Source organism: Armigeres subalbatus, chromosome 3 (genome assembly GCF_024139115.2).
Source record: "Armigeres subalbatus isolate Guangzhou_Male chromosome 3, GZ_Asu_2, whole genome shotgun sequence".
In the NCBI taxonomy this organism is placed as follows: domain Eukaryota; kingdom Metazoa; phylum Arthropoda; class Insecta; order Diptera; family Culicidae; genus Armigeres; species Armigeres subalbatus.
In genome coordinates, this window is record NC_085141.1 from 130,210,045 (window position 1) to 130,236,312 (window position 26,268).

The 26,268-nt window shown below is 41.4% G+C and overlaps 1 protein-coding gene across 6 annotated transcripts in view; it reads right to left on the reverse strand.

Moving 5' to 3' along the window:
* The window catches only part of LOC134223623 (extracellular serine/threonine protein CG31145), a 267,195-nt gene that overhangs the window by 178,917 nt on the left and 62,010 nt on the right, over window positions 1-26,268 (reverse strand). For 4 of the 6 annotated variants that reach the window (XR_009982637.1, XR_009982636.1, XR_009982639.1 and 1 more), the window contains exon 1: window positions 19,439-19,874. The exons of 1 other annotated variant lie outside the window; for it this stretch is intronic. The gene's annotated coding sequence lies outside the window, so the exon portion shown is untranslated. Of the gene's footprint in view, window positions 1-19,438; window positions 19,875-26,268 lie in introns of those variants that run through there. One more of the 6 variants, XR_009982635.1, reaches the window with a different exon arrangement.

Consider the following 26,268-nt stretch of genomic DNA (forward strand, 5'->3'; position numbering starts at 1 on the left):
TCTGAGCCTCTTGAAAGGAGGCTTCCTGAGCCTCTTGAAAGGAGGCTTCTGAGCCTCTTGAAAGGAGGCTTCCTGAGCCTCTTGAAAGGAGACTTCCGAGCCTCTTGAAAGGAGGCTCTGAGCCTCTTGAAAGGAGGCTTCTGGAGCCTCTTGAAAGGAGGCTTCTGAGACTCTTGAAAGGAGGCTTCTGAGCCTCTTGAAAGGAGGCTTCTGAGCCTCTTGAAAGGAGGCTTCCTGAGCCTCTTGAAAGGAGGCTTCTGAGCCTCTTGAAAGGAGGCTCTGAGCCTCTTGAAAGGAGGCTTGAGACTCTTGAAAGGAGGCTTCCTGAGCTCTTGAAAGGAGGCTTCGAGCCTCTTGAAAGGAGGCTTGAGGCCTCTTGAAAGGAGGCTTCTGAGCCTCTTGAAGGAGGCTTCCTGAGCCTCTTGAAAGGAGGCTCTGAGCCTCTTGAAAGGACGCCTCCGGGCCTCTTGAAAGGAGGCTTCCGAGCCTCTTGAAAGGAGGCTTCCGAGCCTCTTGAAAGGAGGCTTCCGAGCCCCTTGAAAGGAGGCTTCCGAGGCCTCTTGAAAGGAGGCTTCCGAGCCTCTTGAAAGAAGGGTCTCCAAGCCTCTTGAAAGTAGGCGTGCGAGCCTCTTGAAAGAAAGCTTTTGAGCCTCTTGAAAGGAGGCTTCCGAGCCTCTTGAAAGGAGGCTTCCGAGCCTCTTGAAAGGAGGCTTGCGCACCTCTTGAAAGGAGGCTGCCGAGCCTCTTGAAAGGAGGCTACGGAGCCTCTTGAAAGGAGGCTTCCGAGCCTCTTGAAAGGAGGCTTCCGAGCCTCTTGAAAGGAGGCTTCCGAGCCTCTTGAAAGGAGGCTCCGAGCCTCTTGAAAGGAGGCTTCCAAGCCTCTTGAAAGGAGGCTTCCAAGCCTCTTGAAAGGAGGCTTCCGAGCCTCTTGAAAGGAGGCTTCCGAGCCTCTTGAAAGGAGGCTTCCGAGCCTCTTGAAAGGGAGGCTTCCGAGCCTCTTGAAAGGAGGCTTCCGAGCCTCTTGAAAGGAGGCTTCCGAGCCTCTTGAAAGGAGGCTTCCGAGCCTCTTGAAAGGAGGCTTCCGAGCCTCTTGAAAGGAGGCTTCCGAGCCTCTTGAAAGGAGGCTTCCGAGGCTTATTTCTAGGATGCATTTGCCCAGCAGAAGACAAAAGCATATAGAAGCAGACGTCTCACTCAACACATATTCCATTGTTAACCTTTTTAACGGTTGATTAAATTTTTTGTGGATGTTCAATTGGTGCAGACATCAACGAATGAGCAGCCGCTGGGTCTGCCGAGAAGTCATAAAATAGCGCAACGCGATTTTTTCCTTTCATTCTGACCGGGACAAGCGAAGCAACCGCATCATCGATTGCACAGCACTCACACCTTTTAGCAGGGAATGAAGTCTGCACCGACCGCTTTTTCGGCTCGACACGCGACGAAGCGACCATCATCAGCCGAAACCTAGCCAGTACATTAGCAGTCCACCCTACAGACCCGACAAAGCAGCAATGCTGAGCAGATACCGGCAGCAGCAGCAGAGTCGAGCCGAGACCGGCCGGCATCGGTGCTGAGCCGAGACAGGCTGAAGAAAAGCCACATTATGCAGCATGTATGTCCAAAAAACAAACGGTTCTTCAGAGAGCCAATAATAGAGATCAATATCAATGTCAAAACTAACAGTGGATAATTTTTCTGATTTAACCGCGAAGTGGACGAAGGACTTCGCTTGACCATGCCTTTAAAGATTCATAAGATGTCCAAATCTCTCACATAATCTTATTTGGATAAAAAACACCGACAACAGCTCAAACATTAATAAACTATCAATCGATTTTTCATCAAATGTTGGATTTTTTGGCATTAATAAAAAAATATGTAGATAAACATTGTTTGATACTGACCGCACACAAAGCGAACGTGACTGAATGATCGTCCCATGTTACCAATTCTAAATTTTATCACCCGAAATCCCATGTCCGGGTGTTTCCTTCCTTCTACTACTAACAATGTTGTCTCAGAAAAGAACACGTATTTCCCACCTGAACTGCAATTCTAAGCTCGCTTGCCCAGCTTATTGGCCTGTATCTAGCGAAAAGTCCCGTTAGGAAATAGACGCCAGCAGCGAGCAACAAGCGTAAAAAAGAAGAAGCCCTTCTCGAACGCGTTGATGATGATGACGCTTTGGCTGACAAAGAAGCGGGATACAAGACACGAGCTGATTGGCCCACCAATTGGGAAGCAGAGAAGATTCAAAATTAAGTAGTATGACGGGCAGCAGGGACTATGTCCAAGGGCTTGACGATCCCTCCCCAGGCCATCTGTGAGTTGTGGGGCTTGCCTAGGATGTGGTGGGGTTTGACAGTGGGCCCTGTTAAACCTCTATAAAAAGCTGCATGTATCCGCAAGTAGGCCCTACCAAAGCGACCGTGTGCCGCTCAAAGCGCACAAGCCCAAGTCCTGGTGTTAGGTGGGACGCTAAACAGCCCTGACACGACGGCCCTCCGACGAGACAGGAGGTTTGCGCTGGCCCAATAAGCCGCTTAGAAAACCAATCATTACGAACAATAAAGAGATAATGCGACTCGATATAATCGGCAAGGACCTAGGCGACGAGTACAGGATCACGATTGGAAGCTTGGAACATGGAATTGCAAGTCGCTAGGTTTCGCAGGTTGCGACAGGATGATCTACGATGAATTACATCCCCGCAACTTCGACGTCGTGGCGCTGCAGGAGATTTGCTGGACAGGACAGAAAGTGTGGAAAAGTGGGCATCGAGCGGCTACCTTCTACCAAAGCTGTGGCACCACCAACGAGCTGGGAACCGGCTTCATAGTGCTGGGTAAGATGCGCCAACGCGTGATTGGGTGGCAGCCAATCAACGCAAGGATGTGCAAGCTGAGGATTAAAGGCCGTTTCTTCAACTATAGCATCATCAACGTGCACTGCCCACACGAAGGGAGACCCGACGACGAGAAAGAAGCGTTCTACGTACAGCTGGAGCAGACATACGATGGATGCCCACTGCGGGACGTTAAAATCGTCATCGGTGACATGAACGCACAGGTATAGACCGGTCATCGGACCGGATAGTCTGCACACCGTATCGAATGACAACGGCCAACGATGCATAAACTTCGCAGCCTCCCGCGGAATGGTAGTCCGAAGCACCTTCTTTCCCCGCAAAAATATCCACAAGGCCACATGGAGATCACCTAACCAAGAAACGGAAAACCAAATCGACCACGTTCTAATCGACGGTAAATTCTTCTCCGACATCACGAACGTCCGCACTTACCGCAGTGCGAATATTGAATCCGACCACTACCTCGTTGCAGTATGCCTGCGCTCAAAACTCTCGACGGTGTACAACACGCGTCGAAGTCGGACGCCGCGGCTTAACATTGGGCGGCTACAAGATGGTAGACTAGCCCAAGAATACGCGCAGCAGCTGGAAGTGGCACTTCCAACGGAAGAGCAGCTAGGCGCAGCGTCTCTTGAAGATGGCTGGAGAGATATTCGATCCGCCATTGGTAGCACCGCAACCGCTGCACGGATGCCCCCGGATCAGAGAAACGACTGGTATGACGGCGAATGTGAGCAGTTAGTGGAAGAGAAGAATGCAGCATGGGCGAGATTGCTGCAACACCGCACGAGGGCGAACGAGGCACGATATAAACAGGCGCGGAGCAGACAAAACTCGATTTTCCGGAGGAAAAAGCGCCAGCAGGAAGATCGAGACCGTGAAGAAACGGAGCAACTGTACCGCGCTAATAACACACGAAAGTTCTATGAGAAGTTAAACCGTTCACGTAAGGGCCACGTGCCACAGCCTGATATGTGTAAGGACATAAACGGGAACCTTCTTACGAACGAGCGTGAGGTGATCCAAAGGTGGCGGCAGCACTACGAAGAACACCTGAATGGCGATGTGGCAGACGAAGATGGCGGTATGGTAATGGACCTGGGAGAACGCGCGCAGGACATAATTCTACCGGCTCCGGATCTCCAGGAAATCCAGGAGGAGATTGGCCGGCTGAAGAACAGCAAAGCCCCTGGGGTTGACCAACTACCAGGAGAGCTATTTAAACACGGTGGTGAGGCACTGGCTAGAGCGCTGCACTGGGTCATTACCAAGATTTGGGAGGAGGAAGTTTTGCCGCAGGAGTGGATGGAAGGTGTCGTGTGTCCCATCTACAAAAAGGGCGATAAGCTGGATTGTAGCAACTACCGCGCAATCACATTGCTGAACGCCGCCTACAAGGTACTCTCCCAAATTTTATGCCGTCGACTAGCACCAACTGCAAGGGAGTTCGTGGGGCAGTACCAGGCGGGTTTTATGGGCGAACGCTCCACCACGGACCAGGTGTTCGCCATTCGCCAAGTACTGCAGAAATGCCGCGAATACAACGTGCCCACACATCATCTATTCATCGACATCAAAGCCGCATATGATACAATCGATCGGGACCAGCTATGGCAGCTAATGCACGAACACGGTTTTCCGGATAAACTGATACGGTTGATCAAGGCGACGATGGATCGGGTGATGTGCGTAGTTCGAGTTTCAGGGGTATTCTCGAGTCCCTTCGAAACCCGCAGAGGGTTACGGCAAGGTGATGGTCTTTCGTGTTTGCTATTCAACATCGCTTTGGAAGGGGTAATACGGAGAGCAGGGATTAACACGAGTGGTACAATTTTCAATAAGTCCGTCCAGCTATTTGGTTTCGCTGACGACATAGATATTATGGCACGTAACTTTGAGAAGATGGAGGAAGCCTACATCAGACTGAAGAGGGAAGCTAAGCGGATCGGACTAGTCATCAACACGTCGAAGACGAAGTACATGATAGGAAAAGGTTCAAGAGAAGACAATGTGAGCCACCCACCGCGAGTTTGCATCGGTGGTGACGAAATCGAGGTGGTAGAAGAATTTGTGTACTTGGGCTCACTGGTGACTGCCGAAAATGACACCAGCAGAGAAATTCGGAGATGCATAGTGGCTGGAAATCGTACGTACTTTGGACTCCGCAAGACGCTCCGATCGAATAGAGTTCGCCGCCGTACCAAACTGACAATCTACAAAACGCTAATTAGACCGGTAGTCCTCTACGGACACGAGACCTGGACGATGCTCGTGGAGGACCAACGCGCACTTGGAGTTTTCGAAAGGAAAGTGCTGCGTACCATCTATGGTGGGGTGCAGATGGCGGACGGTACGTGGAGGAGGCGAATGAACCACGAATTGCATCAGCTGTTGGGAGAACCATCCATCGTTCACACAGCGAAAATCGGACGACTGCGATGGGCCGGGCACGTAGCCAGAATGTCGGCTAGTAACCCGGTGAAAATGGTTCTCGACAACGATCCGACGGGCACAAGAAGGCGAGGTGCGCAGCGGGCAAGGTGGATCGATCAGGTGGAAGATGACTTGCGGACCCTCCGTAGACTGCGTGGTTGGCGACGTGTAGCCATGGACCGAGCCGAATGGAGAAGACTCTTATATACCGCACAGGCCACTTCGGCCTTAGTCTGATTAAATAAATAATAATAGTATGAAAGAAAAGTGCATTCGCTCGTAGAGCATTCAGTATTTTTTTATACCATCACTAGAAATTCGCGGTTATTTGAAAAGATCGTTTTCTTACTTTTTGCACTTAGCCGAAGCAAACAGCCTTTTTCAAGGCTCTAAGAATTAAAAATAATGTTCTCCTTCAGTCGCTATCACACGGATTAGAAGGCTCTTCAGTGGAAGGGCTGAGATACAGTCTACATCCCCTGCTGAGACAACTTGTGGTTTATTTCAGGCAGTCCTTCAGTGGGAAGGTTGCCACTGTCGAGGCTAATATTTCGTAACCGGACAGATACTTCCTGAATTTTTTTTTATGATTTTTGTTCGAGGTAGATTTGATTTCTGTGTGGTATGGTATGCAACGCCGATTATTTATCCAAAATAGTTGATGTGAGAAATTTGGACATATTATGTATCTTAAAGACGTGGTCAAGTCAAGTCCTACGTCCACTTAGCGGTTATGTCACAGACATTACCCACTGTTCGTTTTACCGATACCGAAGGCTGTTCATGAAAAAGCTGCTACAAATGCTCATTTACATGTAGCGACCCTAAACGCCATGCAATAATCATCATTTTTTTTCTATTATTAAAGTATGTCATATAAACGAACAAAAGGAAAGATTGGACAGGTTGGAACCTGTCCATTTATGTTTATCAAATAGCAACCGCTGTTGAAAATAAACAACGGATATTTAAGTATAAGCAAAACTTGGCGAATAAGCTGGCCTAGAAATAGTAGCTGACTCAATTGTTAAATAATTGTTTATTTAGAGAGTACGAATGCTCTCGGAGCAGAATGTCACATGAGAGTAAATGTAGGTAGCATGCAACATTCTGCAACATTATTGAAAATGAGAGAAAAATTGTAAACAATAGCCAGTAATTATAAATAACGTTTTTGTAAATAAAGAAGAGAGTCGGATTTTGGACTTGGAGTTAGCAAGTCACATCAGAATTGTTCAAGTGTTTTATTTTTTTCAATTGTGATGACTGTTTTCCAGAAAACTAACCGCTCGAGTTCGCGCAATTGGTGACAGCGGTGACCGCTAAAATTTGGCAATGGAAACGCCGTTTCGAACAGTCTAGTAGTTATAAAAAAATCGAGAAGACAGAATGGTTGAATTTCAAAGTGAAAAAGTTAAAAAAAAAAAACTGAAATGAAATTCACATCCAAAATGTGTAAAAAGTTAAGAAAACTATGATTGTGCACATCAGAATAAAAACTTTAAATGTGCGAAAAAGGACAAAAAAATCAGCCATAATGAACAAAAAACTCGGACAAATTAATTAAATTCCCTGGAGCATCGAAGCAGTAAAAAAAATGTGGTATAGGTGAGTACATGAATTTCGGGCTTTTCGAAGCATTTACATTTAATAATAAATAAAACATTTTTATTTATAAATATCATAATACAAGTATCCTCAACAAATTATGTACTACTAAATACTCACACTCAATAGATGCCAAGCCCAGAGTATCCGATTAAAAGTTGGTATTAAGTCCAGGACTAAAATTGAAAGGTGAAATTATTTACACGATACAGAGGTGTTAAGGTACCCCGGGGCAAGTGGGACCTAAAAAAACGCTAGTTCAGCAAAATCGTTAACGCATACTTAGAAAACAGGGTATTTCAGGACATTAACCACGGATACATCATTATATGCTTCCGTTGTTGAAGTGTAGACGTGTTGTAAGCCATTTATTCATTTACAAAAATATTGGTAGTGACATAAATAAATTTACCTGTGGGATCCGCTTACCCCTTCAAACGGGGCAAGTGGGACCTATTCTGTTTTATACTGTCGGACGAAACTAATTTGAAGAATGCAGATATAATGTTCATGTAATTTCTGAGTCGTAGTATCTCCGATCATAGATGGAGGTTTATTGTTTGTCAGACTTTTGTTTTTGGCAAAAAGAAAGGGATTACAATGTTAGCAAATATAAAAACAAGACAACAGCCTGTTTACTGTTTAATTATCTTTTCTCTGGTTTTCCATTAGCTTACTTTCTTACCAAATGTGTTAGATGGAAGAGATGAGCAAATCTTTGTTCACTTTTCGAATGAATGTTTCTCTGTTTCGAACACAAATTATTACGTAAATTAGAACTTCAAAAGGAACGTTTTTATTCATGCGATGCGCAGTGTTGTAAATTTGTAATAGAACGAAATGGCCAATTTATGTATTAGGAAATTTATTTATCTGAAAATCTGTTAATCTAATGCGATTTTTAAAAATAACAAAACACAAGAAAATAACTTGTTGATCTATTGTAGAATAATAGATTGTTTGTAGTGTAAACGGAAAATTTAGCATAGCTATAACCATTGCTCTTTTCCATGAGGAAAATAATTTCCAGAAAGTAAAATACACATTTGGTAAATCAACTGTACACCACTTCTTAACAACGAAACCAACGATATCAACTGCATTTGATTCAGATCCATATGATATATGAGTATCGAAGTTATTTTTTACTAGAAAAAAAATTGCTAAAAACAGGTAAAATAGCTCTATCGAAAATGTTTTTCAAACATGTCCCACTTGCCCCATGCATGTTAAAACTTAAGGGCAAGTGAAAATTTCAGATTTTGACTTTAATCAAAACTTTTAAATCGTTTTCGATGTCACACAATTATTTAATTGCTCAAAATATTCACCTTCCACATCAATGATGAATTTAGAAACGACTATTTTTTTGGAAATTCGTTGAATTAAAATAAAAGTAATAGATTTTGCCGGTAGTTTAAAGTCATGATTAAACAATACCATTAGTATGGTGCCGCAAATGGTTTTGATTCCAATTTTTTTTGTGTCAGGCGAATTCGTTGATAATTCTGCTTCATCTTTCTAGAACATTGTTACCATTAAAAACGTTCACCGATTAATTGGCAGCCATAGTACCCACTTACCCCGTATTTTCACTTGCCCCGGGGTACCTTATACTCACCTATCACCGATACTTGGTTACCGCACAACAGGAAACACTGCGGTAAAGCACTAGAATTTGTCCACGATTAAACGGTCTCTGTTCGTTTTCGCATAACTTGAAGACGTCTTGATGGATTTTCCGGTGAAAACTAAAATTAAGACACCCATGGCATTCACATATGTTCACCTGCAATAAATTAATTATCACTATATATTTACCTTCCACGACGATGTTCTACACTGGACACTGGATGACACACTTTTTTCGGTAACTCTCTCGGCACTTTTTTTTCAATACGACCCGCGAACGAACTGAACGAACGACCCGCGAACGGACTGAGTACATTTTGATGCGTCGGCAATTAGTCGTCCAAACCACGGACGAGCAAATAGGCGCACGGTAATGGGCGCGTTTCCAATGCAATGCATTGGATATGATTACACGTCTACATACGGGAGCTTTTGATTTGAATGAAATAATGTATGCAACAGCAGTACAGTAATTGCCAGCAATATGCGTTCGCAGGATTTGTGTTCTTACAAACAAGTTTTTTCAATTTAACACCTCAATGCCACAATTAATTGATTCTTGATTAAATACTTTGGTGAAAGTTCGGTACAAAACGGAAGGTAAAATGGAGTTTTCACAAATAACAGCACTCCAATGTATACCCGTATATGATGGAAATCCAGAAGAGCTGGAACCATTAATTTTACAATTGGAATTATTTGCATCTCAGTTAGAAGGACACGATCAAACTCCGCTTTTGAATGTTATATGGATGAAATTGAAAGGTAAGGCTCTTCGAAGAATTTCGAATTTAATTGCCCCTACTTGGACAGAAGTGAAAGCTAATTTACAACGAGAATTTATGTTTCAGAAAAGCATTAGTGCTCTCATGAAAGATATTGAAACACTTTTACAGAAACCAAACGAAACGTTTGATGAATATAAAGCGAGAGGAGAAGAATTGTATAAATGGATAGAAAATGAAGGGCCGTTTGGGTTATCATCTTTGCGAAAACACTTCTTAGGGGACTTCGAAACCAGGATCTTGCCCAGGCAGGACTATTCCGGAGAGAACAATCATGTCCATTGTTACTCATCTGGTTAAATACCGAGTAGGACGATAGAAATGAAATTGACGAGCTCAACGTACGAGTGGAAATATTGAACAAGGCTATGGAAGACAATCTCAATCAAATCTCTAACGAGGGACATAGAAAAAACTTGAATGGTGAAGAATGTCAAAATGATTTTTTACACGCATATGCTCAAAGGACTACATCTAACACGAAACAAAAAAACTGATCAATGGGGGTTTCGAATATTGCGTCCGAACACCCCGACAAATAGATAATAAACCAATTAGACGCTATAACACTAATATTGCTAAATATAATAATGTGGATAATAATAACAATAAATTTAAAGTTTATAGGGAAAATTCCAATAATTCACGTTCAAATAAGATGGAAGAAAACTCCTCTACAAGTATGCACAAGCTTAATATTTGCATTCCGGCACATGAAAGGGTGCCAATTATACGTACGAGCGATAATCAATTTTTATTGGCCCTCAAAGCATTGGGCAATCCCAATCGTAAAATGAAGTTTTGATAGATACTGGTGCTTGTTGTAACTTAATGAGATGGGACGTAGCTGCTAATATGGGCAAACTGAAGTAAATTTGTCCGACAAATTGAATATGACTGATTCAATTCAACGCAAACGTTAACATTAGGATCAGTAGAAATAAACGTGATAATGGGGAATTCGCAATATATAATTAAATTCCATTTAATAAAAGAATTATGTGTACCGGGAATTATAGGAGCAGAATTTCTTAAGCAACATACATTATATATTGATCAGCAATTTGCGTATATCATTTTGCGCAAACCAGATATTATTGCGAACACTACTAAAAATAAATCTAAGAGGGGAATAAATGGCGTCAATTCATTAGCTGGAAAAATCAGTGAAGGAAACACAAGTAATCGGAATTACGTATTATTTAGTGACATGGCTTGTCAAACAGAGACAACAGATAACGAAGATTTTGCATTTAAAGAAGCTGAACATATTATTGACAAAGGATGTCGAACAAATAATCAAACTATTGATACAGGTCATTTTCCTAAGGATACTTATAGGAAACAACATACGGATTTAAATTGTTTTGCAGAAAATAATTATGACAAACAGGAACAAACCAACCAACTTGAAGACAATTATTCGCTTAAAGTTCAAGAAAACCAGGAATTAAATGAAATGAAAAATGAAGGTATTAGATACCCCATAGAATTTACCTACGATCATCGATTCTGTTTGGAACTTGCCACACTTGAAAATCCAAACGAATTAACAAAATATCTTTTAGACACTGGGGCTCAAATGAATATAATCAGCGCCAAAAGAGCAATCAGAGTAGGGGCAAAATCCATTAATACGAAAGATCAAATGACAGTTCAAGGAGTGACTAAAAATTCGATTTTATCAATAGGATCTATTTGGATACATTTGAAGATTGAGAGAAAATATTTCCCACAAAATTTTATGTGGTTAAAAATCTAACCGTCCCAGCAATAATTGGAGCGAATTTTATCAAAAAACACGTTCATGCCATCGAAAATAATTTTAAAATTGGAATTTTCAAAACTAATGCAGAGGCTAAGAAGCCATATATGGAAAATAATCGAATACGATGGAACATAGTAGACTACGTCTTAAGGGATATTGAAGACCAAGACAGTTTAAAGAAACATGTTGATGAAGATGAAGAAGAACCAGAGGAACCAGATCCAGATGATATATACACAGACGAAGAAGAATACTTTGCGAATACTATTGTGAATAACGACCTTGCCAAACTTAACAGAAAAATGGGAGAAGTTTTTACATCAGAGGCTATGGTAGATGAACCATCCGAGGAAATTTATGGGTTCGAAAATTTAGATCAAAAACTGGATTGCAGCCTTGTAGAAAACAACATTCATGAACAATTGCACGGAAATATTAGAACAAGTGAATTAATGAAATTACTAGAAATGAAACATTTGAAAACAGATGATTTTAATACAATGGCCCAAATTCTGGTTAATTACCAAGATGTGTTTTTTCTCCAAGGAGATCACCTTACAGTAACAAATGCGGCTGTTCATGAGATCGAGACTACAACTAATGTTCCAATCAACAAACGACAATATCGATTCCCAGAGAAAACAAAAATTCAAATCAATAAAGAGATAGAGGAAATGGAGCGGCAAGGTATCATTAGACCGAGTAAAAGTCCATGGAATGCACCAGTCTTGTGTATTCCGAAGAAAGACTTGGATACAGACGGCAATAAGAAATATCGCATCGTAGTAGACTTCAGAGCTCTAAATCTTATCACAAAACCTTTTGTATACCCAATTCCATAATTGACGAAATTTTAGATAGCCTTGGTGATAGCAAATACTTTTCAACAATCGATTTGAAATCAGGATTTTATCAGGTTGCTATTCATCCGAAAGACGCTCCAAAAACAGCTTTCTCCACCCCAACAGGACATTTCGAATTTACGAGAATGCCTATGGGACTCAGAAATAGCCCATCAACATTTCAAAGATTGATGAACACTGTGTTATACGAACTAAGAGGCATAAAAGCATTCGTTTATTTAGATGACATAATAGTTTCAGGAAGTACAATTGAAGAACACAACAAAAACTTGTCAAATGTATTGGGGGCTCTTCGTAAGCATAATTTGAAAATTGAACCATCAAAATGCCAACTTTTAAGGACAGAATTAAAATTTTTGGGACACATCGTGAATAAAAGCGGAATTCATCCTGTAACGGACAATATAACAGCAATTCAAAAAATGCCAACACCAAAAACAGTAAAAGATGTTCGTTCGTTTCTAGGAACAGTTAATTTCTATGGAAAATTCATACCAAGAATAGCCGAAATACGAAAACCATTAAATGATTTACTCAGGAAAAACGTAAAGTTTAATTGGACCAACGAATGCCAACAAGCATTTTCAAAACTGAAAAACTTTCTAACTTCAGATACCTTATTAGTAAGGCCGAATTACAATGATACATTTGTTTTAACTACAGACGCTCATGATTATGCGATCGGAGCAGTACTTTCAAATGAAAAATCTATAAACAGACCTATTGCATTCGCCAGTAGGAGTCTTGTTGGCGCTGAACGTAAATATCATACAATTGAGAAGGAATTACTTGCAATCGTATGGGCGGTAAACTATTTTAAACATTATATTTATCAACAGCGGTTTATAGTCTACACTGATCATAGACCACTGATTTCGCTATGGCACTTGAAGGAAACCTCTCCAACCTTGACCAGATTAAGATTGAAATTGCAGGGATTGGAAATTGATATTCGATACAAACAAGGAAAGGATAACGTTGTAGCGGACTTCTTATCTAGACTGCAGCAGCCGGATAATGAGAAGGAAAGTAGCCCAAACCATATTGCAGTCGTTACCAGACGACAAAGAAGGCAAATACAACAGCAAGAAAAGGAAAAGACCAATCATGACAATGCAAACACAAAAGCCTTCAATGGAAAAACGAGTAAAAATTGGAGCGCAGATATTTACTTACGCCAATTTATAGGAGGGGAACCACAAACCTGGGATAGACTTTTACCCCATTTTACATTCCAGTATAACACTACAATTAATTCATCGACTGGTTTCACGCCTTTCGAATTACTCTATGGCAGAAAAGCAAGAATTCCTAATTCAATATACAGAATGAGAGATATGGAATTTACCTATGGAGACTATTCCAACGAATTAAAAGTCACTTTAAAATATATTCACGACACGGCTAGAAAACTTGATAGTATCGAAGGAGAAACGGAAGGAATATTTCGACAAAACAGCTAAAGATTGGCAACCAATGTGGGAGATATGGTTTTAGTGAAAGCCAACCCCACAGGTACAGGACAGAAATTGCAATCTTTATGGAGAGGTCCATATGAAGTAGTTAGTCTTCCAAGTGCACAAACTACAATAATCAAAAACGGGAAAAGACTTGAAAAAGTGCATAATAACAGACTAAAGTAATACAACGACTGAAAAGTAAAAGCTTAGTATCGAGCATGGTGAGTCCACATAGTAGGCTTAAGGATTATCATTATAAGGATTAGCATAAGTAATGTAAATAGATAGAACATAGTTAGTTAAAATAAGTTTTAAAACTTAGTTAGAATAAGTATTGATTTAAGTTCTGTACATAATATATTGACTTAGACTATTTTGATATCTTTTATATTTTAATTTACATTATATAAGTTATATATACAAACAATAAGTACGATTTAGCAAATAAATATAAATATAATAAATTTAAAACAATATAAAATCTAGTTAAGCGCATAACTATTATAATTGGAGACAAACTAAAATATTAGCAAGCATGGTGAAAAAAAAACATTTATTTAAATAGTATATTCATAGTAAATTCAACTGAAATAAGTACAAAGAATGGAATAATTTATACGTTTACATTTTTAAGGCGTATATTATATGTTTTAATACAACGGATGAAAAAGGTAACTAGCATAAACAGTATAGTCAACGCATTAATATTTAAATTTAACGAACCTACATTTACAAGTATAACAACAGCATTGCCGGAAAGCTATGTAACACGAATCAACTATTACATCTATTAAAGCTTGTAAAAGCTATGGGTAAAATTATGGAAAAAAAAACATTAACACGAACGAGAATATAAATGGGACACCCGCTGGGGTCTAAAACAGGGGCACTATGGGAGAACACAAAAAAAAAAGAATGATAAATCCAATACGGATGAAAATGGGTAACCTGCTGGGGTCTAAAACAGAACAACTATGGGAAAATATGAAAGAGGGATAATGAGGGAATATAAAAAGGCAACAATATAAAGGGATATAAAATATATATTGTTGAATAGCTGAAATACAAAATGGTATGGAAAAAGAATTTCTATGAAAAGTTAAATTGATTCGTTGCGAGAAACATTAAAATGCAAAGATAAAACAGTAATTTAAACAGAATGATTTATTACAAACGTATTTACAACTGATTATAAGTGAGAAAGCATTTTAAAAAGATAATGGATGGCCATCCAGAATGAAACAGATAATAATATATGTAAGAATATGAGATCAACTTGAAGATAAATTAGGTAATATAAATATCAAAATTATTATATGAAAGACATATGCTAAAAAAAAAGGGAAATATGAGGAACTAGAAGTTGAATACAGGTATGAGAAGACAACAAGTAAAGTTAAAAAAATATATACGTAATATGGAAAAAGCTGAATAAATTATAATTGATGGAAATTCGTAAAGTTTGTAAGTATAACGGAAATGTAAAAATATGATTCCAGAAGAACGATATATGAAAGTGATTTTTTTAAAACTAATTAATATGAGTATGAGAAACTAGTTTTGGGTACTGAGAAAGATTTGCGCGATGGTATCGCTTGTATTAAACATATCATAAAGAAGGAATATGTGACAGAGTATGACAACAAATGAAACATTTTGTTTGAGTGCTTGATAGTATGAAGGTGAACAGTTATTTGAATGGACAAGAGGAGACGTCCTCGGAATGTGTGAATATGGAACTTGTTGTATGAATGATTGATTAAATATGTAACAAATAGTGACTGAGAAAATGATCAAAACGAAAATCATGAAATATGTGAGAAGAGACAATGTGGTTAAAATGGGGATGAAAAAAATTCAAAGTGGAGCGAATCTAAGTGAAATCTAGGGAAAATCAATATTAAATTGAAAAAAAAGGGCATTAGACAATTGAAAAATTTGAGAATTGAAATTAAAAAAAAAGGTTAAACAAATAAATGGGAAGGTAATCATGATTATACTAAATAACATTTTTTAAATTACTATAGTAAGACTAGTGAAAAGAAAGAGAATTCGGAAATGGCTGATATTATTATAATTATCGAGGTATTACAAACAAGCTGGGTTACTGTTAAATTAACAATAAAAAAAAAATCTGGGAATTTTGCTTTTTGTTCAAATATGCTTTTTGTTAAATTATCGCCTAAATGTGAAATATAAACTAAACACGAGGTCTAAGTCTCATTTCAGAAACACGCCAAAAGCCAGAAACGGTGGAGGGGAGCAGTTGCAGCAATTAACCATCAAGGCCAACCTAAACAAAAAATCAATAAGGTATAATATGGAATATGTGGCAGAAAGTATTTTGCAGAAAATTATATTATCTTTAGTTATATCTGTACAAAAACCTGCAGAGTACATTCTTTGCTTCAACTCAATTTTTTTTCCGGGGGATAATTCAGCGAGAATAACATAATCAGATGAAGTAATACAATCAATTATTTTTTATTAGCGAACGATCAATTTTAAAGGAGGCAAGGCCCAATAAGTAGAATCAAATTCATAAAAATAGTAACATAGCACTGAAGATGTAATCATTATCCGGTAATCAGAAAAAAAAAACAAAAACAGTGTAGAGTAGTAAAAGACAGTAAAATAGTTCACAATTATTTTCCAAATGTAAATGTGCACAATAACTTACTCGAGAGGCAAACGGGCGAGAGAACATCCAGCGAAGACGAACAGACAACATCCGATGGCGAAGGAAGACAACAGTGCATCGAGAAATACATACCAGAGTTAATTGGTATCACCAGAACGACAGGTCATACAGAAGGTTGAAGATAAAGAGTGTGGGGGTATCAAGACGTATTCAACGGGACGAAATCTTTGGAGGAACATCAGGAGTAGAAATTTTCGGAGGAACATCAGGAAAAGGTGAATTATACAAGGCGATATAAAAGAAGATTTAACCAGGCGGAATAACACAATAACTCCGAGATAAGCAGAAACAGGAAAACCATGAAGACTAAACTCCCACGATAGAAGACAAGTTATGAAGAGGATCAACCCAAGGCGAAATATCAAACGAGCAAAATTTTATCAATAACAACTAATTTGCATCACACAACAAAAGATGCGAATGTCTCACAACAAAACTGAGCAGCGTATACACGGCAATTCACCACAACTTACGTATCAACGGCGAATCAACTGAAAACTATTGGAGATACATTATAATAGCTACACATTTTTTGCTATAAGGCAAGCAGTAAATTCATAAACTACAACCAGAGGAAAGCAACATATACATTCGGAGATGGCACGTCAAATTATTACTAGTGAACGGTACGATCAAATTTTACGCACCCAGCAAACGATAGACATCATATATCAAAAACTTTACCACGGAGACCCAATATTACGTTACAAGTTCAAACAACCAAGCAACAGACCAGGAGTATACCCTGCACTCGGAATCTGAAACCGACCAAGTGATCTACACGAAATATTATGAAGAAGCGAGCATCAGCTAGCAGACGCTAGGCGAGTTAAGAAGGCATCATCAGGTAAGACACTCTCGATGAAGTATATGTGTAGAGGGATTAGGCGAAAATATTACAAAAAAGTTATAGCAAAATTAATTTGAGGAATCAGAAAATTGCACGAAAATAGTATCAAGGAATTTCAAAGATATACACTGCTTGAAAATTTGTATTTTTTAATGATCAGAGGACAACTTTTAAATATTTCATGAATATGTTTGAACTATAGCTTCAGGAGAACCCTAAAGTTTTGAAACGAAACCATCAACTATCCACTTGAAATGATAATTTACAATTCTAATTTCAAGCTCAGTGGGTTGGAAGAGATGTAGCGACCCTAAACGCCATGCAATAATCATCATTTTTTTTTCTATTATTAAAGTATGTCATATAAACGAACAAAAGGAAAGATTGGACAGGTTGGAACCTGTCCATTTATGTTTATCAAATAGCAACCGCTGTTGAAAATAAACAACGGATATTTAAGTATAAGCAAAACTTGGCGAATAAGCTGGCCTAGAAATAGTAGCTGACTCAATTGTTAAATAATTGTTTATTTAGAGAGTACGAATGCTCTCGGAGCAGAATGTCACATGAGAGTAAATGTAGGTAGCATGCAACATTCTGCAACATTATTGAAAATGAGAGAAAAATTGTAAACAATAGCCAGTAATTATAAATAGCGTTTTTGTAAATAAAGAAGAGGGTCGGATTTTGGACTTGGAGTTAGCAAGTCACATCAGAATTGTTCAAGTGTTTTATTTTTTTCAATTGTGATGACTGTTTTCCAGAAAACTAACCGCTCGAGTTCGCGCAACTATGCTCAGGAAAGGTTTACAAATACTTATTACCTGGAATAGAAGCTCCAACATATCTGCTCGCAGCATGGAGCTACATTGTAGCGCTGCACCTAGTGCCATGAAAAAAATGATTGAAACATCCACTTGAAAAGTAGCAAATTGGTAAGATGAACAAAATTAAACTACGAAGCTGGATGAGTCCAATGATACACCAGTCCTAGTGACTTTCATTAAAAGCGCAAGTCAGAGCACACGTTGAGTCTTTCCGACTTCATTGTATTTCATCCTTTTCTTCCAAAAACTTTCACTTTCGGATGCAAAGATAACCTGTAATAAAGATAATTTTGAGACCTACAACTGCGTCATTCGATTTAATATGAATTACGAACTATCTGTTCCACAATAAAAAGCAATAAATTGCATCTCAAACGTCAGTACTTGCGTACGGTCCATGGTTTGATCTGAGCCCCCCCATTGAGCTACGACCCTTGCCGCTCAAGAAAACACTCAACATAAACGATGCGTTTGTTGAGAAAATAAATACATCCCGCTTGCACGTACTCAATTGGATGCTGATGAAACTATCGAGATAAGTGTGCAGGTATGGGTCTCTGCTGGTAGCCCCAACTACAACCCGATGGCAACAACAATAGCATTTGAGGTTAAATGCTCAAACTATGGCAACCGAACGGCAATTTAGCGCACTAGTGTCAGCGTGACTGGGAGACGTCGATCTCCGTACCCTTTCTCCTCGCGTTAGTTTGCTCGTCATCGACTGAACAACTGCAGCCAGGCTCTTCTGCATGCATCGTTTTAGACTGAATCACATTTTTATGATACAGATTGTTAATTTTTTTCAAGGCGGTTATTGCTACAATTTATATAAATTCAAAAGGCTTCAGGGCGTTATCTACTCTTATTCACAAAACAAATGTTAGATGTAAGGGTTCATTCACAAATTACACGACGCTAAAATTGACCATTTTAACTCCCACTTACCCCCTTGTAACGTTTTTTGTATGAAAGGGATTCAAAATTTGTATATGCCGCAACAGATATCCTCCCACCCCACAATGCGTTATGTAATTTGTGAATGGGCCCTAATAGGCATATATACCACAGTACATACATCTAAATTGGCGTAGTCCGTTTAAGTGAAGAACAGTTTTCTGATTGCCAAACTGATTCAAACAGCGGACGTATACCGTAATTCTCCGACTGCTTCCGCCAGTTCGTACATTTTAAGTTCAATACCTTGAGCCAGTCTAAGCCATCATGTATGCCAACGATTGATGCAATTCTTGCCGTTTCGCGAAGGGGCTCTCATCGACCCGTGGTGATGTTAGTTACCATCTCGAAACCAGGGACGACGAGCTACTTTGAATATTAAATTACTCTGCAGATTATGCCACTTTGGCTCGGCCGTTCAAAATCAGCTGATTAATGCGGATGGAGATAAAAAAAAGTCTGGCAACCCTATCATCTGGTGTATCGGAATGCATCCATTTTTTAAACTCAGCAGGTCAGGGCTACTGCTGCGCTAAACGACTACGAGATGCGAATAATTTCGGCTATTTTCTCGTATTGATTGCCAACAATACCCTTCTCGTCAGAGCTTCCCAATTATTGCAATCTAAGGAAATACCCGTAATAATTTGTCTCAACAATCATCGTCATTATATATAATCTTCACCTTTCTTCCTCGTTCAATTCGTCCGATCGCAAGAGCAGGGCCACAATGAAGATCCACTTTTTCAGCACAGCAGCATTCCGATGCAGAAGCAGCCACAGGACGACAGTACAAACCTGGTGTTCCACTCAACTTCACCGGAGAAACAGGTTTCGATGAAAGAGTATGACACAAAAATCAATAAACTTTTCTGAATCTTCTTCACTGCACATTTTTGCTCACAACTTGCATCATTCGAAACAATTCGGTTTCCGTCTCAAGTGAATCTCATTATTTCACTCATTTAAATGCCTAAACAGCACTTTCTCGAATGATACATTCACCTTGATACGATTGGCAATAAAGTAAGAGCCTGAAATTACAGTCTCGATGAAAATGAAAACACTTCTTCACCTATTTTTCTAGATTATCCCCTATCAGTACACTTCTTTCTCCCCATTGCGTCGTTCACTCACGTCGTTTCTCTTTTCCACTTTTTCTGCAATGAACAGCACAAAACAAGTGAAACAATCACTGCATTTTCATGTAATCGCATATTACACCAGCGAGCTGCACCACTTTTAATCGAAATTTTACTTCCTTTCTCTTGGCACCGTCATCTGTAAGCAGGGCCACTTGTCACGAACTGCGCGTGTTGTTTTCCGTCCGATCAGAGTCTCATATTATCGAAACTAATAATTGACAGTCGAAAAATCAAGCTCGCACGCCTCTCTCTTTTGCTTTTGCACCAATACACGCGGAAATTGATTCAGTGGATATAAAAAAACACGGACACCATACTTACGAGCTGATGCTGCAGTTGGGTCTCAGTGGATAAACACCAAAAAACCAACAACCAAACGGCGATGATACTCCTGATGCTTGACGCTTCTCGAACCGTTCGGTGCGGTGTTGTTTTGATCTATCTCTGCTTGCTGGTCGTCGCACCACCACCGCATGCATGACGTGAGGCGCGTGGAAGGGCTGCTATGCGGGAGAGGCAGAGATGAGCTTGTTTTACGGGTTTGTCGGTACGCTCTCCCGGTCGCGAAATCTGATCCACCTTTGGTGGTGAGCGTGGATTGGCGTGCCGTTTTCCGACGAGTGTTTGTGCAACCCACTGTCACTGGACACTGTTTGTCTCACGCTCTGTTTACAGTTTTGCTTCATGGTAGCATGGTAGCAGTCGAAGACTGTTATAACGTCTGGATTGGGAGAGAATGCCTCCGCTTTTTGAAGAGAGCGATACTGTTATACCAACCTTGACTGTCGCAAATGTTTTGTCCATGGAAGATGGCAAAGATGCCAGCTTGTAGGAAAACGTGGTAAAATTTGTGATTTCTTTCTACTAATAGACGAATCCAAGTAAAAATAAGAAGACACACGACGGTGTTTACTTTAACAGCATAGGAAGATCATTTTAAAATGCTTATAATAAATTCTAGACGAATTGTAATTAAAATCTGATTAATTTACGGTACGAAAAAAGTTCTGAATTACATATCTGGAAGCTTTTCTCAATTGTTTGAATATTTTCCAAAAATGTATCTATCATACAGTATCAAACAGATTTTTCCGTATCATACATCAATTAGATTTTAATTTCATTTTGTCTAGAACTTATTAGGGGGAATGACGGCTTTGGCAGGTTTTGTTCTATTATTGGCAGGAGGTTTTTTATGACTGACTAGGCTCAAATTTGGCCTAAACATTCTTTGCATATCAAAGAATATTGTGGCCAAATTTCATAAAATTTGGTCGACAAAACCCCCCTGCCAATAATAGAACAAAACCTGCCAAAGCCGTCTTTCCCCCTATAATTATTTTTAAATGATCTTCCTATGCTGTGCTGTTTTTTTAGCAAGGGTAAACGGAAATCTGCAAACAGACATCTGAGGAGGTTAACTCAGGTAGTGTGGAGATGGGATCACCCGACCCACTAAAACCAAAACCCTTTCACCAGTCCGTATCCCCCGGCCCGCAGTCAAGCAATACATCAGGGGAGGACTATTGAGAACGCTCACTCCTATGCTAACGCACTCGACGTTATAACGCAACATCGACTTCAAGGGTTGTAACCGCACCATCCGTTGATTGCAAGCTATGATAGTAACCTATCGATCTGTATCATAAACTCTCGTAGGAGACGAGCACCCCGACAACGTACGCCACGCGTGAACCGCAATGACCTCAATATCTACACACGGAGACCCCGCAGCCCACCCGCGTTGTTTTTGTTATTGGGGTGAGCATGGTGTTCACTGCACCACAGAGTTGCCTCTACTGCAGCTGCTGGTTTTGTTCAAGACGCCACCAGAGCTGTAGTTTCGACATAATCTGTTGAGACACTGTGTTCACCGCATTCCATATAACCTCTTCCCAACACATCCTTTCAACGAGGTTGTCCGGGGTTGTATCCATGCCGCTGACAAGCAGCATGGCATGGCGTTCAACATCGAATCGCGGGCATGCAAACATCACATGCTCTGCCGATTCTACCTCACTTACACATTCCGGGCACTCCGCAGAATCTGCGAACCCGAACCTATGCAGGAACTTTTTGAAGCAGCCATGTTCAGACAACACCTGTGATAGGTGAAAGTTGACCTGCCAATGCTTCCTACTAATCCAATTCAATAGCTCCGGAATCAGTCTCTGGGTTCAACGACCTTTGACTGCAATGTCCCATGCTTTTTGCCGTTTGAGCAACGAAGCTGCTCTCTTGACACGTCGCACTTGCACCGAGTCCCTGTCGTTGAAGCACTCCACATCTTCCTCCAGAAGTATGTCTATCGGCATCATCCCAGCAATGACGCACACCGCCTCATAAGATATGGTGCGGTATGCGCTTGCAACCCGCAGACACATCAGCCGGTGTACCCTGATTAATTTCTTAACATTGCACCCGGCCTCTAGTGCTTTGGACCATGCTGGTACGCCGTATCGGATAATAGACAATGCTACACCCGCTATAAGCCTACGCACCTGACTTTGCACCGCCGATCCGTTGGACATCATTCGCGATAAAGATTTTATTGCCAATGAAGCCCTTTGGCATACATAATCGACGTGGCTCGTAAAATTGAGCTTATCGTCGATCATCACGTCCAGATGATTTAATGACCTCACGGAGTTAACTGTGCAGGTCCCTGTGCAGTCTTTTGATTTGCTAACGCCAACCTTTTTGAGATGAGCCATACTTCTACTTCGACCAATGATAAGGACGCATTCTACGCGCAGCTGGAACGTGAGTACGACAGCTGCCCAAGCCACGACGTCAAAATCATCATAGGAGATTTGAACGCTCAGGTTGGCCAAGGAGTAGTTTAGACCGACTATTGGGAAGTTCAGCGCTCACCGGCTGACGAACGAAAACGGCATACGACTAACTGATTTCGCCGTCTCCAAGAATATGGCCATTCGCAGCACCTACTTCCAACACAGCCTCCCGTATCGGTACACTTGGAGATCGACCACAAATCGACCACGTTCTGATTGATGGACGGCACTTCTCCGACATTATCGACGTCAGGACATATCGTGGCGTTAACATCGACTCTGATCACTATCTGGTGGTGGTTAAACTGCGCTCAAAACTATCCGTCATCAACAATGTTCGGTACCGACGACCCCCGCGGTACGACCTAGAGCAGTGGTGCTCAGCACTTTGGGCGTTTTTTCCCTTAATTTACTTCTCACACAATAAAAATGACCTTTAACCATACCAATTAGCACTTTGTCGAGAGCTTTCAAATATATCTATATGCTGAGGGTAATAAAACGGATATTGGTGTTAAATTCACTCCGTACGAAACTATCAAAGCAAAACAAAAGTGCGGCCCGCGGGCCGCAGGGTAATTTTACTTTGATCAAGTCGTACGGAGTTATTTTAACACCAATATTCGTTTTAATATCTTCAGCTGATAGATACATTTGAAAGCTTTTGTCCAAGTACTAATTTGTAAAGTGAAAGCTCATTTTTATTGTGTGACAAGAAAATTAGGACAAAAAACGCACAAAATGCTGAGCACCACTGACCTAGAGCAAATGAAGCAACGTGATGTCACCACTGCATACGCGCAGTATCTCGAGGCAGCGTTGCCGGAAGAGGGTGAGCTCGATGGGGCCCCTCTTGAGGACTGCTGGAATACAGTCAAAGCAGCCATTAACGACGCAGCGGAGAACAACGTCGGGTATATGAGACGAAGTCGACGGAACGATTGGTTCGACGAAGAGTGCAGACAGATTCTGGAGGAGAAGGACGCAGCGCGGGCGGTCGCGCTGCAGCAAGGTACCCGGCAGAACGTGGAACGTTATAGACGGAAGCGGAGACAGCAGACCCGCCTTTTTCAGGAGAAGAAACGCCGCCTGGAAGAAGCGGAGTGCGAGAAGATGGAACAGCTGTACCGTTCTTAAGAAACACGCAAGTTCTATCAGAAGTTCAACGCATCCTGCAAAGGCTTCGTGCCGCGAGCCGAAATGTGCCGGGATAAGGATGGGAGCATCTTGACGGACGAACGTGTAGTGATCGAAAGGTGGAACTACGAGGAACATTTGAATGGCGCTGAGAGTACAGGCAGTGAAAGTCAAGGCAGCGGAGGAGATGACTACGTCAGTTCAGCGGGCGATGAAGGCCGACCAGCCCCCACCTTGAGAGAAGTTAAGGATGCCATCCAACAGCTAAAGACCAATAAAGCAGCTGGTAAGGATGGTATCAGAGTTGAGCTCATCAAGATGGGCCCGGGAAAGCTAGTCACTTGCCTGCACAAACTGATAGTCAGAATCTGGGAAACTGAACAGCTACCGGAGGAAGGAAGGGGTTATATGCCCCATCTACAAGAAAGGCGACAAGCTGGAGTGTGAGAACTTTAGAGCAATCACCATCCTTAATGCCGCCTACAAAGTGATATCTAAGATCATCTTCCGTCGTTTGTCACTATGAGTGAATGAGTTCGTGGGAAGTTATCAAGCCGGCTTCGTTGAAGGCCGCTCGACAACGGACCAGATCTTTACTGTACGGCAAATCCTTCAAAAATGCCGTGAATACCAAAACCCCAACGCACCATCTGTTCGTTGATTTCAAGGCGGCATACGACAGTATAGACCGCGTAGAGCTATGGAAAATTATGGACGAGAACAGCTTCCCTGGGAAGCTTACCAGACTGAGCAAAGCAACGGTGGATGGTGTGCAAAACTGTGTGAAGATTTTGGGCAAACACTCCAGTTCGTTCGAATCGCGCCGGGGACTAAGGCAAGGTGATGGACTTTCGTGCCTGTTGTTCAACATTGCGCTAGAAGGCGTCATGCGAAGAGCTGGGTGTAACAACCGGGGTACGATTTTCAACAGATCCAGTCAATTTATTTGTTTCGCGGATGACATGGACATTGTCGGCCGAACATTTGCAAAGGTGGCAGAACTGTACACCCGCTTGAAACGTGAAGCAACAAAAGTTGGACTGGTGGTGAATGCGTCGAAGACAAAGTACATGCTTGTGGGCGGAACCGAGCGCGACAGGGCCCGCCTGGGAAGCAGTGTTACGATAGACGGGGATACCTTCGAGGTGGTCGAGGAATTCGTCTACCTCGGATCCTTGCTAACGGCTGACAACAACGTTAATCGTGAAATACGAAGGCGCATCATCTGTGGAAGTCGGGCCTACTACGGGCTCCAGAAGAAACTGCGGTCGAAAAAGATTCGCCACCGCACCAAATGTGTCATGTACAAGACGCTTATAAGACCGGTTGTCCTCTACGGACATGAAACATGGACAATGCTCGAGGAGGACTTGCAAGCACTCGGAGTATTCGAGAGACGGGTGCTTAAGACCATCTTTGGCGGTGTTCAAGAAGACGGTGTGTGGCGGCGAAGAATGAACCATGAGCTCGCCCAACTCTACGGCGAACCCAGTATCCAGAAGGTAGCTAATGCCGGAAGGGTACGATGAGCAGGACATGTTGCAAGAGTGCCAGACAGCAAACCTGCAAAGATGGTGTTCGCTTCCGATCCGGCAGGTACGAGACGGCGTGGAGCGCAGCGAGCGAGATGGGCAGACCAGGTGCAAAACGACTTGGCGAGCGTGGGGCGTATCCGAGGATGGAGAGATGCGGCCTCGAACCGTGTATTGTGGCGTCAAATTGTTGATTTAGTGTTATCTGTTTAGATGTAAACTAAATAAATTAAATGAATTGGAGGTAATTACTTTCCTTCGATGGAACATCAGGATCTGAGTTCAAGTCCCATCGAAGGAAAGTAGTTACCTCCAATAAATTTTTAAAATCATAATCTTTCACATGATGTACATATTTACATCTGAGTTTTCGGAACATTGTAAATTAATTAACCGAGGAATTCCTGGAAGACCTGCTGGAGTAATCCCTGGAGGATCTTCCAGAGGAATACCAGTGCGAACTTCCGGAGGAATACCTGGAGGAACTTCCAGAGGAAAACCTGAAGGAACTTTCTAAGGAATTCCTGAAGGAACTTACAGGGGAACTCCTGGGTGGTGCAAGCCTGCCAGAAAAACCTAAAATCCAGAACCGACCATCATCGATTTGAGCTTGGTAGGTATCGTATATCTTTTCGATTTGCTATCAAAACAAATTTCTACTTTCCACAACGGCACGAAGCCGCTAAAGCCTTTGCTGCAAGGACTCCACGACATTAAGGAGGGCAAGCTCCAAGTTTAGCTCGAAAGTTGCGGCCTAAAGCCAATGACCGTTTACAAGATCACTCGTCCCGACAAGGCCAGGAGATATCGCGTCCAGTTATTCTTGATCCGTCTGGAGCACGGCTCCACCACTCCGTTAAATTAACCCGTCGTTGACTTGGAGCGATATCGACCCGTGCATCGCGA